This window comes from Epinephelus lanceolatus, chromosome 13 (genome assembly GCF_041903045.1).
Source record: "Epinephelus lanceolatus isolate andai-2023 chromosome 13, ASM4190304v1, whole genome shotgun sequence".
NCBI lineage: Eukaryota > Metazoa > Chordata > Actinopteri > Perciformes > Serranidae > Epinephelus > Epinephelus lanceolatus.
Genome location: NC_135746.1, coordinates 36,426,863 through 36,443,986, shown reverse-complemented (window position 1 = coordinate 36,443,986; position 17,124 = coordinate 36,426,863). Strand labels below are relative to the sequence as shown.

Genomic DNA, 17,124 nt, shown 5'->3' with positions numbered 1-17,124 from the left:
TGAAGGGCAAGTGGTCCATAACTTTAATTTTGGAGACAAAAAAATTTAGGCTTAGCACCCTGTGGTCCATTGCCCAATATGAAATGTAGAATACTCAAAAGTACTTTAAAAGTGCTTGAGTTACTTTTCTCAGGGAGTAACGTTGGAAGTACTTTTAAAGTAATTGAGTTACTTTACTCAGGGAGTAACGCAGTAAAGTAACTGGTTACTTTTTTAAAAAGTAACGCAGTAACGTACTTTGATTATTTTTAAAGTAACCCTTACCCAACACTGCTTAAGACTATAGGCAGAGCTATCTAGCTGCCTTCGTTCTGCTTTGCAACACTTTTCATCACATGCTCTTATACATTACTAAAAACGAACCTACATCTTAGATTGCCCTTCAACCTTGTTACCTGCAGATGAGACAGAAAGGACCCAGGCAGGGGAGGAGAGAGAGAGAGAGAGAGAGGTACCAGTACCACCAGTAGGAGAGGTACCAGTACCAACACCAGTAGGAGACATACCAGTGCCACCACCAGTAGATGATTTAGGGACACCAGACACTGGCCCGAAGCAGGTTAACCACTGATTTCCTCTCACTCAATTTGGACTGCAGAAGAGGGCCTTTCAAAAGAGCTGGTACTCATATTTTGAATGGCTGGAGTACTCAACATTTTGAGCAGTTTGTGGTTTGTTTGTGTTTGTCTTTGGCATGTGGTGGCAAACCAAATGAGCCCCCAAAAATATAATAATTTCCTCTATCTTTTGGCCTCTCATTCACATGTTAACAGAGGTTTAAGTCATTAAAATGGAGACTTTTTAAAATGCCCTCTAAGCTGACATTTTCACAAAACTTCAGTTACTGTTTATCTGTGTGGACATGTATAAAGGAGCATTTGGGAAGATTCACACATGCATTTGTGTAATGAGCATACGCTACAAACAACAACAGTGGTGGACTACCAGTTTGCTATTATTATTCACACTTAAACTTAATATTATTGCACCTCTTCATGGATGAAGATGTTTTTGCTCCATTTCAGCATCCGTAGTTTAAAGTTGTTAAGAAACGACAGCTTTGGATCAGAAACAGTCAAACCAGCAGATGGCGGGACACTTTTCAATGGGACTGTTGTCAATGAAGAATCGAAGAAAAACTTAAGGATCAACTGGGATAAAAGCTCCAGTAGATGTCTTCATAAAGGTAAAAAGGCCTGTAAACTTGACTACTTTTGTGATGGGGAGAGACTGCTAAAGACAGCTAATGCGGGCAAGAGTTTGGGGTCGTTTTTGCATCCTAGTGTGGACAGAATTATTTAAAATAAGCAAGCTGCTTGCTCTGCTGCCAGTCAGCAACTACGTATTAAGCGGAGCTAGCTGCTAACAGCCATCACTGCAACCAACAAACCATCCACATTCAGACACACACAGCTGCTTATATACTACCAAGTTAAAGCTCACAACTCGCAGTAATGGCTGATGCTGCTCTGGAGTGGGTGTTATGCAGGATAGCGAAACATCCTGGCACCATCTACTGCTCATATAGCATTAGAAAATAATTGTAAGCAAAGATTTTCTTTGCTTCCTAGTTTAACACATTCTTGTAATACATTTCATAAAATAATTTATCATTGTGTTCTCCTCTTGTCTTATTTTGAAAGTCCAGTAGTCCACCCCAACATTTTAGTCCCATTTCTTCTCATCAACAAAAACAAAACATAGATCATCATAGTATTTATTATTAAAGATCTCTTTCTAGCTTATCACCGTATTGTCATATATTTAGGCTTGACTTAATTAGATCTGTCCTCTGTGCCACTACCATCTACATGTTACCTGCTTGAAAGTCAGATGGGATTTCTGTATTATCTAATGCTGCTGTCCTCTTAATTCTTATGTAATGGCGTTAGATATTTGGGAGCTGCTGAGTCTATCACAGCTGTATAACTTTATACAGAATTAGCCCCATTGAAAAACTTCTGCTATTAATGAATAATTTATTATCTCCAACACAGCTAAGTTCAGATACATTACATGGGAAACAGGCTTTTTCTTTTCTCCGCTCATGCACCACAGTTGAACTCGGTCAAAGTAGGCTGTCAACTGTTCCCAGAACTCCCTCATCCTCATTTATACATCTGCAAAGTTATCAGACTTCAAAGTTATAAGATGTCTTTCAGAATAGTTTAAAGATGCACTAATCATTTTTTTAATGAAGAATGGGTCAGTTATTATGTGTAGTGTGAAAGAGGTGACTTGAGATGACAAACCCACAGAGAATTATCACCCAACTTTACAGTTCTATTCACCTTGACATTGCATTTTTTGCCTCTTTGAACTCACTGTTTTGGTTTTATGGCCTGCAAATGCACCATCATCTGTCTCATGGGTATTGTGAGGCAGACCATAAACCGAAATAGCTCAGTTGGGAGAGCCTTAGACGGAAGATCTAAAGGTCCCTGGTTCAATCCTGGGTTTCGGCAGGAAATACTGTGTCTGATTTTCAGGGGCATGAGCACCAATTCCCCCCAGTCATAAGGCTTGAGTCCAGCACAAATCATTCAGAAAGGACTGTGGACTGCTTCACCTCCTGGGCACTGCTGAGGTGCCCCTGGGCAAGACACCCAATCTCCAACTGCCCTACAACTCTGACAATGTGACACAAATACGTGTCTCTATATCCTGTGTGTGTTCTTATGTGTATACCAACAGAGTGAAAAAAGTGAGTAAAGAAAAAAAAGTGTTTTGTTTATAAGCCATTCGCAAACTTTGTTTGGACACCATTGCCAAGGAGGTTATGCGCATTAGGTCATCCACAGAACAGCATTGCACGCTGACATTTTCAGAACAAAACAGAACAGGCTGCAGTGAGAGTCTCTCTTGATGGGATATTTAAAAATAGCTGGTTTGTGCAATTGGTCCTTCTCAGGCAAGCTCAGGGGTTTAGTGTTGCTGGAACCCACAGGAACAATGCTCCACAACCCTTTTTTTTCTCCAAGTGAGGATTAGCATATATGCAGTTCACATAATCCGGCTGAAATTAATATGTTTAAATGCTTGAAGATTGCTAAAAGTCTTTAGAAATGAGTCAGTCAAAACTATTGGAATGGTCAAAGTTGTCATAGTGAAATTTAAGGTGTGCTGATGCATTCACATCCTCAGCTCATGCATTGGGTAACATTATAGGTAAACATACCTCCTTATAAGTTGCTGGTTGAAATAAATTATTTTTTCTCAGACTCCAGCTGCAGCACAAGGCAGCAAAACATCCTTTCATTTTACAGTTATAATTTATTAATGTAAAACTTGCTACAGTATGAACAGTGGTTACAAAACCCGCCACAACTCAGCCTGGAGCAAGAGTGACCATCTGCTATTGACCAATCACAGCTCCACCTTTTTGTACCAGATCTGTGCGCTAGGTACCCCAACAGAGAGATGACCTAAAATGGGAACAGCTAGGAACAGCTCCATTGATGCCATCCACAACTTCACAGTGGAAACAGAAAACAATTCATTCCAAACTGAACTGTACCCGACTGCTCGGTGGCTTTATATTCCTTCAGAGTTGGTCAAATCAAACATAGAGCCAGAAAGAGAGTGAATGTCAGACTCACACTTGTCAGGCAGCCAGAATCACCAATGCTTAAGTTGTTCCTGTCATAGATGTCTGAACAGCCAATAGTTTGCTAACATGTTAACAATGTGTTATGTGTCAGACATTTTTTTGATTTTGTGGTGGACTGCTCTCAAGTGGCAAAAACACAGAATTTATAGTATTAATTTAATTATAATAATTAGAGAATTTAAGTAATTATAGGGGGGAATGAATGATTTTGCTAATATGAATTGTTAATTTAGTTCAGTTCAAAGATTTGTTGCCTAGTTAGGCAAAGCAAGGCTAAACAAACGCATCACTGTTCATAATGCAAAGGCGTTCAGACGCTTCCTCTGACTTCAGGTCAGTGTTGGATTCTAAGTTTAGTTAGTTTTGTGTGTAATTAAAAAAAATTGCAAAATTAATCAGAATCATAAATACTTAATTGATCCCGAGGGGAAATTATGATTCATTACAGCTGTTCTGATGTATAGAATAGAGAATTATTTGAAGTAAGAAAAAGAGTATGAAATAAAAGTATGTAAATATAAAGCAATAAAATAGAAATTAAATGTTCTTGAAAATGAAAATAAGCCAATAAAAGTTGTTTATAAGAAAAAGAACAGTCTGCTCTGATAGGTCAGTGTTTCAATGTCTACAGTGCCTTGGCATCTCTGTACTGTCATTGAAGCTGGGGCATGACTCTAACAGAGTATAGCAGTATTTTCTACCATAAAAAATCGGTAACAAAAGCTTCTTAACTAAAATCTTTCCAACTGGACATGTTGCAGCAGGAATATGATCCAAAATTGTGGAGAAATTAACAACACTGGCATACAGCATTACCATGATTTTAGCATGTAGCTACATGTAGCAGTGTACTTGCAGCTGGGTAATGACTATCACGGAGAATAGCTGCACTCTCTACTGTAAAAACGAAGTCACCAACAAAAGTGTTTTAAATTGCTGTATGCTGTTTATTTTATAACATTTCTTTACTGTTTTAATTTCCTATTTATTACTATGTTGTACTATTTATTTATTTATTTATTACCTGTTTTTATGTTGTGTTACCAGTGTGTTTTATGGCTGCAGCAGGGGTGAAAAAGCCCGAGACAAATTTCCCACTCATGGGACAATTAAGTTAATCTTGAATCTTGAGTCTTGAGCTTAAATCTTTCCAATCAGACATGTTCCAGCAGGAATATGATCCGAAATTGTGGAGAAAGTAACAACACTGGCAACCAAGATCACAGGTTCCCCCCTAATGTTAGCATGTAGCTACATGTAGCAGTGTATGTAATGTAAACACTTGCAGTAACATGCATGGAGAAGATGACCACATAAAGAAATTTATCACGAGTTGAAACAGAAAACAGAACTTCCAGAAGCCTGAGGTGTTTACTCACAGTGAGTACTTTCACAGATGTAAACCTCATTATTTACTATGTTTAACATGAACATCTGACATTGCTGCATTATATATGACAGGAAATAAGGCAAAGCATGTAGGCCTCCTTTCAAGATTAATTACGTCATGTGCTGAGCACCTCTGGAGAGATTAACAGAAGAATGCAATTAAATATTGGAGTTCAAGAAACTGCAGCCAGAGTACAGAGAATACAGTAAAGAGTATATCATAAAAACAATGTAATCCCTTTTGAATGATATTTCTCATGACTTCAGTCAATGACCAGCCATCTTACTTGCCAGTATTCACTGCCATATTACTGGGAAATCCCAGTGTAATCCCTCTGAACTGTCTATCTCAAAAAAAAAAAAAAAAGAAGCTGTATATTGTGTGTTGATATCATTACGGGTTCGGCTTTTGTGCAAGCTTGTGAAAGCTAGACAGACAGAGGAGGGCCGGCGAGTAGAAAAATAAAACATTAAACACCACACCAGGCAATCCTGTCAATGTCTCTTTCTTCAAAAGAGCTCGAGATTATAGTGGCAAGCGCAATACACAGCCAGACAGCATGAAGATCTATTAATATGTGATATTTGCTTCTTTGAAATAAGCAGGGGACAATTTTGCTTCGATTTCAGCTTTGTTATATTGTGGTCTTTGAAAGTGCAGACGGTATTGTGTGCTTTATATGTAGTGTATGAAACAGTGAAGAAAAACCTTGTGATTGTGAGAAGACTGTGAGGCAGCAGGGGGGTTAAAAGTCAGACAACTGCAGTGTAATGGCACGATTTTATCAGCATCTGAATCATTTTACTCACTGAATGTAAAAGAAGGTGTCGTGGTGACATTGGTACAGGGGCAGATTAACAACTCACACACTGATACAATGTTTAGGGCAGGCATACAGAGAGGCTTTGTTCTGTTAAAGACACAGAAAAGATAGCAGACTCTATTATCGTAAAACTCTACCTATAGAATGTTAATGTTACTATGTGGAGTTTTCCACCTTGACTCAGGGCTGTGTTAATCTCACTACCCTCAGCCTTAGTTGGTGAAGTTCCCATCCCAGCAGTTGTCAGGAATGTTGTCAGTCTGTGCTCTCTCACATGATGATGTCACTATTGCAAACAAAACTAATATGTATGTTTTCAGCATCCTTTAACAAACACCATTTCCCACAAGCCCTAAACTTTTAAATGTCAGCCAATCCAAGCTAGGTCAGACAAGGCTATAACACGTAACACCAAAAAACACACCAAGCAGCAGCTTGGCACAATAATTATATTTTTCTGCAGCCAAGAGGCATGTTCATGTGTTCCAGGTGGGTAGAAGTTCTGTGTAACAAAGGTCAACATATCACAGGCAGAGTTGGGTATAACGCGTTAGAGTACTTTGATTACTTTTTGCCGTAACGAGTAACCTAACACGTTAGTTTGCTGTTTGAGTAATCAAATACTTGAGTACATTTTCAAACAAGCAATCAGTTACTTCCGTTACTTTTAGAACGCTGGTTCTTCAGCTCTGAAACAGCAACGGCTGTCTTTTGGTTCTAATAACGGAGATAACGTTAAACCTATCAGTCCAAAAGAAGCCATGAAGCTTTTGGCTAGCTGTGCGGTAGAAGAAATGCTGCCATTAGTCGGGTTTCCATCCCCCTATTTTTATTCCCATTTTCAACAATTGCGAAAAAAAAACTTGAATGGAAACACCAGAAATTCGAAAAAAGGTCGAAATATCGCAAAAAGTTTTTACGCTTGGAGGGGGTGGAAAAGTCAGGGTATCGATATTAGGAAAATGCGACTTTTGGCAATGGAAACAGATTTAGCGAATAAACAATGACGTACGCTACCGAATCCTACTTCTACTTCACACACACACCTGTGTGAACTTAGAGAGAGGTAATTACTCCAGTGTCAGGTGAGTTTATTTCACAACTTACCTGAATAGACTGGATGTGTTGAATACCGCTGCATCATGTGCGCTGCCTGGTGTACCAACACAGACATCACGGCATTATGTAGGCTACACTGACAACGCTGATTTGAGTGTGATGAGAGCTCTCGCAACAGCCAAGAAGTTCCCAAGGAATCTCTCCATCTCGTCGTAATCATGGATGTGCCGGTAATTGTTTGTAGCATCAGTTGTGGACATGAGACGCTCTCAATGACTCCTGTCACGGCGCCCTCTTCTTCTACGGGTGTTCTTTTGCATTTTTATTTTTCATGAGAAGCGCCACCTTCTGCTCGACCTGTTGACTCCCAATACTCGCAAAACAATAATGAATGGAAACGTGCATAAATTCCCATTTTCTTTTGCGCATTTTCACAAAATTCGCTTAAAATTTGCGTTACATTTGGATGGAAACCCAGTTACTGTCTACGATGGAGTCTAAAACATTCCGCAGGATCGTCAGTAAAATCCCCACGACTCAATAAATGGAGGAGGACTCGCTGACAGACAGGTCAGACTCAGGATTTGCATTATGCCTGGTACTACACGACTTTTCTGCCGGTTCTGAAAGTCACTATGTCACATTACACGATTGTGGAATCATAAAAACGTGCCGTGACTTGGCCAACAGACATGACACACTACACGATGGTACTCACCAATTATCCCAGGTCGTCTTTCATGACGTGGGTGATGTCACTGGGTTATTCTTGTCCTATTTTTATTACTTTTACTATTATTTGAGTCACTGTGTCTGTTCATGTGCCAGCCAAAATGTTGTTGTAGTCACCTAAAAAGCGCCAGCAGATGGCAGGAGCTACATTTGAAGTGCTGTACGTAAACATTCAAGCTGCTGTATCTTCCACAACAAGTTCCTACAAATGTTTCACAATAAAAGCCTATTTAGAAAATGGAAGGATTCTCTCAGCTGAGGTTATAAGGAGCTTTTAATTTGAAACAAGTGTTGAGTTTGAAATGACAGTGCAACCCTCTGCAGTTGTGGTGAGTAAAAGCCCCACCACTATTTGTTAATGTTATTACTTTATGTCTGTCTCCATTATGAAGAAATAACATTGTTTGCTAACTTGATGCTAATGACAGTAACATTAACTCAGCAGGTTGACAAAGTGCCTCTGCTGTTTCACACCATCATTTCCCCCTTTTACTCTGCTTGGTAACATCCCTTGAGGAAATATTAAAAATGCTGGGGTGTTGTTGTCATACAGTTGTCTACGGCAGCAGATCATTCTGTGTTTCTACTGGTCAAAGTGACGGCTGTGATGGGAGAATTGGATCTCAGTGAAGGGCAAGTGGTCCATAATTTTAATTTTGGAGACAAAAAAATGTAGGCTAAACGCCCTGTGGTCCATTGCCCAATAGGAAATGTAGAATACTCCAAAGTACTTTAAAAGTGCTTGAGTTACTTTTCTCAGGGAGTAACATTGGAAGTACTTTAAAAGTGCTTGAGTTACTTTTCTCAGGGAGTAACATTGGAAGTACTTTAAAAGTGCTTGAGTTACTTTACTCAGGGAGTAACGCAGTAAAATAACTTAAGTAACACAGTAAAGTAATTTGATTACTTTTAAAGTAACCCTTACCCAACTCTGCACAGGAGCAACTTGCAATGCACATACAACAGTTCAAATGATATCCTATGAATTAGTACCCCACAAATGACTTTACGTCCTTAATGTAAAGTTACAGAGGTTAGGTTTAGGCAAGTTGAATTACTGAGGTCAGCTTTTGGAAAAGAAACATGGTGAGGACACACCTTTGAATAACTCAGAGTTCACACAGTTCTGACATCCAGTCTCCAGGGGAAAGTCTCAGGGGAAAGTCCTGTGTTTTGTGACCCATTCACCACCCTATGCAACCTGACAGGACCGCCCGCGACGGCCTCCTTGTGTACTCCAGACAGTATATTGGTTAGGTGATCACAAATTTCCAAAATACGTGGGTTATGCATGAATTACTGGCTCATTATTACATGGGTTATGTACAAATTTGAATGCGTTACGAGTTTATTGATTGGCTTTGAGTATGCTGTGGCTACAATTTGCGGCTAATAGTTAAACTATCCCCAATTTTCAGTTTGGCCACACTTCGATGCAAAATCAGAACAGCTGCAGCTCAGAGTAGCCACCACAGCATTCTACATATATTGCATGGCAGCTTGCCACAGGCTGTGTTTTTGGCCCAAACATTTTCTGAATAGCTTACATTACAGCTAAAACATTATAAATATGACATTAGAAGAGAGCATTGGTGGATATTATGGATAAGGGGGTAAACAACAGTTACAGTGATGTGTTAAGACTCACTGTCACACTGGTAAAGATTTAAAGCATCTACATCTATTATTGTTGAGCTGTTCTTAAATCAAAATGGGATTGAACTGTTAATAGCAAGTGCTATATACATACTTAAACCCAGGAACCTGTTGTACATTCTTCTGAATGACAGATAACAGAAACCTCAATAGAGTGCCCCAGGAATAAGTCCTAAAACTTGAGGAAATGAGGTAACATTTTACCCCATGGTTCACTTGTCTCAGAGTCCCTGAGTTTTTTTAATGGGTTTTTAGCTAGATGCCTGAAATAAGGTCTGTGGTTAACACAAGCTCAAGAGACTTTAACGTCTTGTTCTACAACATTAAGTAAGGGCCTTCAGGGGACTAGAACCCTGTCGAGAGTTATTTTCCAGTTATTTTCACCAGCTCATTATACATTATCCCACTTATTACACGGCTAATTATCAGTTAAATAAATAATTTGAGACAGAATATTGATTAATTATATATAATTATATATATTATATATATATTTGGTTTATAAATTAAATCGGGAGGAGAGAAAAAAAAACTGCCAGCAACGGCTGAATCTGCGCTACAATAGCTACAGGGAATCAACGGCTACGTTAGCCAGATAAAAAAGTAACTGTTGTCAGGGCAGTGTCCCTAGCAACGCTGGGCTACATAGCAACGGTCATTACACAGTATTATCAGACCTCTGAATGCCGCGAATGACCAATCAGAATACAGCATTTAATAGAGCAGTACAATGCTATCCTCCTTGTTGGCCTACAGAAAAAAATCATCACTGGGGTACTCTGTTACAGACTGACATGTTACAGAGGCTAGCTTACTAACAAGCCTAGAACTACTACAGGATGTGCAACAACAACAACAAATCTCAGGCAGCCCAAAAAGCATTTAAGCCGTTAAGAGCACACGTGTTTCCTAATAAGAAAAACTGTGATGACCTCTCGTTTTACTTTTGTGATAAACCCTTTGAAATGTTTATCTATGACATGCTAAAATGCAATTTAACAGTAGCACAAGTAGGGAGGTGTTACCAAGTCAGCAACGTTATTCAGTAGTACACAGCAGTATCTACTTAAAGTTTAAGATAGAAATCATGTTATATGTCAAAGGAATATTTTGTAACATTTGCTGGACAGTGGCCCACATGGCCACAAGTTGAAACTACAGGATTATGGTCATAGCTAAAAAATAATATGACAGTAAAACAAGGAAAGAAAAGTCACAACAGCAGTCACCTGACTCAGTAATGTCATTTTTACTGCAGTAGGTGTAAACTTCACTGACCAACATTAGCTACCATTAACTGGTCATATTAGCCCAGGCTCATGAGGCTCAGGAGGTAAAGCTGGTCACCCACTAATAACAGGGTAATTAGTGGTTTGATCCCCAGCTCCTCCTCTCCACATGACGTGTCCTCGGGCAAGACACTAAACCCCAAATTACTCCCAATGGTTAGGTCAGCATCTTGCATGATAGCTCTGCTATCAGTGTGTGTGAATGTGTAAGTGGGAGGTAAATTGTAAAGAGCTTAATAAAAGTGCCAAAGAGCCATTTACCAATTAAGGCGTCACATCAAAACCCCTGAGGTATATTTTAGCAGCAACTTTTTATTTGTAACAGTAAATAATGTGTTATTTCTTCTTTTCTTAATAGTTACATGGTCTTTTTTTAAATGTTGTCCTGGTCATGTCCCATTAATGGCTCAGTGTATAGGAGTAGGGCCATCTATGTAGTAGAACTGGAATGATATAATAATAAACATATTATGTTTTATTTAGTGAATACTCACGTGAAACTAATAATTATTGTGTTTTTTCTTACCTTAGAATGAGCTGTTTATATCGACATATGGTGCAGATCGTCTTCCACAGAGTCTGCCATGTTGTTCTACAGTAGCCCAGAACAGACAAACCAAACTCTGGCTCTAGACAGGGCCAGTTGGGTTTTCACATTTTAATGTCTGCTACCATAGTTCTTTCTGCACAATTGGCACGTGGGCAAAGTTTCAGTTCTGCAACCTCACTGCTAGATTTCACTAAATCCTACACACTGGACCTTTAAAGGAGAAGTGTGTAGGATTTAGAGGGATCTAGCGGCACCTAGTGGTGAGGACTGCAACCAGCTGAAACTCTCCCAGTTAGAAATCCTTTAGTGCTCTTTGTTCAGGAGATTTTTACCGTGAAAAAAAATTATCCGCAAAGGTTTCTTCTTCCAAAACAAACAGACCCAATAATTTAAACTTGGTAAAAACTAGGGACGCTTGATAGTGAATTGTTTTTGCCGATATCCGATATATTAATATACAACAACTTATTTGGCCGCTAACCGATACCACCGATATCCACTTTTTTCCCCACCTAACTTTAGTGATGATCAGGTCTCTTCTGTAGTGGAATTAACATCAGATTACACATGCACACTCTTATCCTGATGGCCCACCAGCACATGGAGACATGAGATACAGTGCTTTTCAGTGTATGTAAGAAAAAGCATGTTGGCCAATTCTAATAGTTTATTTTAATTTGAAATGAAGCCAATATAGGCCTATATCGATGATGTGCTGATATTATCAGGCTCTTTTTTCTGATAACTTAGAATGCAAAACTTCAGGAGGTTTTGACCGGGAGCCGAATTATCCATAGAGCTCTTTTCCTCTCCAAAACAAATAGACCTGCTGACTAAATTAGCAAAATCACTGAATAAAGCAAGTTCACCTTAAAAATCTGTGTTTTTCCAAGGCTGTATGGCTCATCATGTAGGGCTCCTACCTATGGTGGCTGACACGAAAATGCAGATGGCCCTATCTAGAGCCAGAGTTTCGTTTGTGTTCTGGGCTACAGTAGAAACATGGCAGTGCAGCATGGCAGACTCTGTAGGTGAGGACTTGCTCGCTATATAGATAAAAACAGCTCATTCTGAGGTAACAAAAACAATAATTCTTATTTTCAGGGGAAAATACACTAAAGAAAACATACTTATTACATTATGTTCCATTTCTGACAATATATCCCCCTAAATCCTAAACAATGGACCCTTAAATGGAAGCTTAATCCCAAATCAAATCATCACCATCGGTAATGACATTCATGCATCAGCATTACACAACCCTACAACTTATGACTGGCATTTTCAAATATTGTATATCAACATTATGCTGTATGTGTGGGCGGTCATATTGATGTAGTTTAGAGGGAAATAAGATGCATTTTTCTGCATACTCTTCTTGTTTTATGCTGTTGGTAATGCTGCTGTTATGACTAATGTGCTCCAACCTAGAAATTCACTTCAGTATGCACTGTACATGTAGCAAACTCTAATTATACTCCATGTTAAAGGACATAGCTACAGTCACAATAAGCAATATGTGCATTACTTTATCTCAAAATAGACACATTCACATTAGCTTAAACAACTCTATCCAGCGTACAGTAGTATGTAAACTGGCCACTGGCAATTAATTCATCAGCTATTCTTATATTCAAGTGCATAACCAAAAAAGTTGTTCTCCAAAAGGTTAAATAGCCCTCCATTAAATCTCATAACACATCTCCCCTTCCTGCACTTCACTTCCACTTTATAACATAAATGATCTGGCAGTCGGTCAGATGCAAAACAGCATACTGTGGCTTCTCAAGCATCCTTCAGAGGTTAATCATTCTTACTCAGCCATGAAATGAGTAACCCTTAATGTATAGAAAGTATACAAGTAGAGGCTTTAAGTGTTGTATATGCTAGTGAGTAGAGGGATGTCCTGCTCCTGGTGTCATGTGACACGGCAGGCCCTTAATCATTTTCAAGTTAACATAATACAAGATTAACTTTATTGATCCAAGCTGGAACTAGACTGAGCAGCAACAAAGGAAAGCACAGAGGTCACTACACAATGAACAATTGAAATATTGAAGGTTAGAGCAACTTTTATGAACAGGTCAAATCCCAATTGTGTTTATCTGTTTGTGATATAAGGTACGGTAGCAAAACAGACATTTATAAATGACTTTCTGAATGTCCTTTCCATCCTATGTATATTGTGGGCTGAATGAGCACGGTGTTAGTTTTACATCATGGTGACTGCAGGATTGCCAGTCCTTGTGTCAACCTGCTGATGCCTGGATGCAGTAAAAACATTGGGCTCTGGGTGACTCATAGGATTGTCAGTGAGGTGCTACTGACGCAGGGACCGGCAGATTGCAGGCCTGAAGGTTGGAGGCTGATTGACAGTGTTGAAATGTTGACAGCAAACACTTACTGCAGGGCAGGTTCATAAGCCAGTGGTCAGCAAGAGACAGTGTGCTGAGATGTCAGAGCGGATCAGCAACAAGTGACACATAAGGACTGGCTGGGAAATACAAGACGTCACAAAGTACAAAATGATAACTGTATCTACAGGGTTGTTGTTATGATTTCTGACCAATATCAAAAAATGAAGGAATACTACTGGTTTTTGGTTTTTAGCCATGCTAGTGGCATGGCTCTAGGGATGGCAGTGTCAGCTGGTGCACCACTTTGGCCAAGAGTGAAATATCTCAACAACTGATGGAAGGATTGCCATGGAATTTATGAACCCTAAGGACTTTGGTGATACCCAGCTTTTCACGTATTGTGCCACTTTGACTTTCACATTTTTGAAACAAGGTGAAAATTGAAATCAATCAGATAGATTGAATATTGGTTCGCATAATTATTCCCCCAGAGGATGAATCCATATGACTTTGATGATCCTCTGACCTTTCCTTTGGTGTCAAAAGTTCCCACTTATTCTGTAACAGATTTTATCATCTAGGAGATGGAGTGGCACAAAAGAGTGTACAGACATTCATAGTTCCCAGAGGATGAACCCGTAATGACTTTGGTGATCCCTGGCTTGTCAAATATTGTGCCACTGTGACATTCACCTTTTTGAAACAAGGTGAAATTTCTCCACAACTATCAGCTGGATTGCGATGAATATCAAATCACATATTCATTTCCTCAGAGGATGAGTCCTAATGACCTCGGTGATCCTCTGACCTTCCCTTTGGTGTCAAAAGTTCCCACTTATCCTATTAAAAAATTTCAACATTTAGGTGGATTGGCACAAAATGCACAGACATTCATGGTTCCCAGAGGATGAATCCTAATGACTTTGGTAATTCCTGGTTGCTCCTATAGTGCCATTGTGAGGTTCAAATTTTTTGAATCATGGTGAAATGCATCCATAATTTTTGTAGGGGTTGCAATGAAACTTGGTTCATATATTCATTTCCCCAGAGGGTGAATCCTACTGAGTTTAGTGATCCTCTGACCTTTCCCTTGGGGCCCAAATTGTTCACTTAAGCTGTGAAAGATTTCAACATCTACATGCTGGAATGGCATAACATGTTTTATAGACATTCATGGTTCCCAGAGGGTGAATCCTAATAACTCTGGGGACCCTTTGACTTTTCCTGTAGCGCCACTATAAGGTTCACATTTTTGGCTTTGAATGGATTGTCTTGAAGAGGGTTGTATGGATATCTATGTAATAAGGTCCAGAAACTAATTTGGTGATCCCTTAACTTCAGGGTAGCTGTGGCTCAAGAGGTAGAGTGGTTGTTTAATTGGAAGGTCAGTGGTTTCATCACGTTTAATTAGGCAAGATACTGAACCTGTAATTACTCACCCATCAGTGTGAGTGAATGATCACCTGATGAGCAGGTGGCATCTTTTATGGTAGACTAGAAAAGTGCTATTTTAATGCAGGCTATTAACCTTAGCTTAACGTATTTTGTTTTCATGTTAAATAGCTAACATTTAAATGCTAACATGCTAAACTAAGATGGTGACATTATACTTGAAAAATACAGCAGTAGCATTAGTATTGTTATTAGGGACTTTAAGCAGCGGTGTAGTTTGCCACGGCTACGGGTCCCGGAAATAAATCTCTCCTGGCGCTGGTGCTGTAGCCGTCAAATCCACAGTAGTCATTAAGCAGGTTGCTGCAGTAGCTGTCAGGTTGGAACAGCTGATCGCTCACCACGTGACAGGGGTGAGGGTATAAACACAGCTCAAGTGAGCTATCTCAGTCCGGTCAAAATGTCTTTCAAAAGGGCCAGAGAGGAGCTGCTCTATGCATTAGATGACAAGTTAATATCAGACGAAGAGTTTTTGTTATTATATGATATAGCAGAAAATAGTTCACTATGGTTTTTATACAGTGAAATATACATAGTATCCTGTGTCTGTGGGAAAGGATCGCTGAAACATGTAATATATAGTGTGTCACTATCAATTGTAGAACACATTTCATTACAGAAATATAATGAAAACCATTTAATTCAATCACCTGAACCATGCGTTGTAGCGACTACTTGAGATGCTCTGTTTTCTCGTAGTGAGTTACTACCGGCACTACGGCTTAAGTCTCGATCAGCGGAGCGCAGATCTATTTCTGGGAGCCATAGCCGTGCCACTGCTTAAAGTCTCTACTATGAGCATGTTAGCATGCTGGCATCAGCTTTACATTCACACAGTTCTGTTCTAAAGCCACATAAGTAAACAAAAAAACAAAAAAAAGTAAGAACTGCTGTAATAGTATTTTGCATGGTGATATGTTTCATCTCATATCTGTTTACTAGTTTCTACTTTGACATTTTTTTTTATTTCAACAGCAGGTCACCAAATTTAATATAAGAGGCGTGTACTGGGCAGAATGACAGACTCTGGGTAGGTTAGTCAAGGATGTTGATTACATATGGCCAAGATAGACAATAAAATCTAATGGATAAAAATGATTAAATACAATTAGTCTTTGTATGCAGTAATGCCTGGATATACAATAAGATAGTGGGATATATATCCTATTTTATTTCTACATTTTATAAAAGAGAAAAGACATGGGATGCATTAGCATTTTACAAATTTATCTTACACGCTCTTCCAAAACTGATATTAATGTGATTCATGAAGGATCTAGCTCTGTTGATCTCTGGGATTGTGGCTGAATCGAGTTTGTAGTTTGCTACTTCAGTTAGAATTAAAGCAAATTACAAAAGCTTAGTCCTCTGTTCATTTACAATGATTTATGGAGGTAATTATCCACCTTTGTTATTACTTTAGGCATTATAATAACTGAGGAGCCTGGGTTTGGGTTAGGGGTGGGGGCTCTACATATGATCCCAAAGGGCCTTAGACAAGCCCTGATTTTAGTTACTGCATATGTACAATATATATTCATTAAGGTGAGTGCCTGCATTTTCTTCCTCTTCATGTGGAACAAATAGCCCACACTTCTTTCCAGGCTCTGACATGATTACCAAACAACTCCTGTAAACTGGTAGTGTGAACCATGTAAATGCTGTAATCTAACTATTACCTTAATCTGGTTTAGCAGGTCCCCTGCCTTTGGGCTCTTTAATAAGACTCTTCACAGATGCATTGCTCATTGAAGTCTAGCATATTTCATTCTAAGGGCAGTCTTACTAAACAGTTGGCTTTGCACATATCTGAAGAGGCATTAGAAAATCCTATACACACATACTGTTGAACTCTAAGGTAACAAAAACCTTTTCAAGTAAAATGCCCTATACTGTAAATCAGTGGTTCCCATTCTGGAAATGTTGAATTGGGACAGACCTTTAGAGTAGACTTGTCAGGCAGGTGTAAAACATAACATCATAAATTGCTGCATTGCATTGTAATAGTTACTGGATCAGAGCCATCATTAATGTTACCACTGTAAATTAGTTCCACCGGTTCTTTCCTATGACAAGTGCAAATGTCTGCCATAAAAAAAAGTATATAAATTTAATTTAAGAGTGCGCTGATGCTAGCAAGGCAAGTAAGGGTCAGCAAAATACAACATAGACAGATTATGAAATAGCGTATTTTGGTCTCAGATTC

The 17,124-nt window shown here is 39.1% G+C and overlaps 1 non-coding gene across 1 annotated transcript; it reads left to right on the top strand.

The window, feature by feature from the left end:
• Positions 1-2,392: 2,392 nt before the first annotated feature.
• trnaf-gaa (transfer RNA phenylalanine (anticodon GAA)) lies at positions 2,393-2,465 on the top strand. The gene has a single exon. It is a non-coding gene; the product is annotated as a tRNA-Phe (tRNA).
• The last annotated feature ends 14,659 nt before the right edge of the window (positions 2,466-17,124 follow it).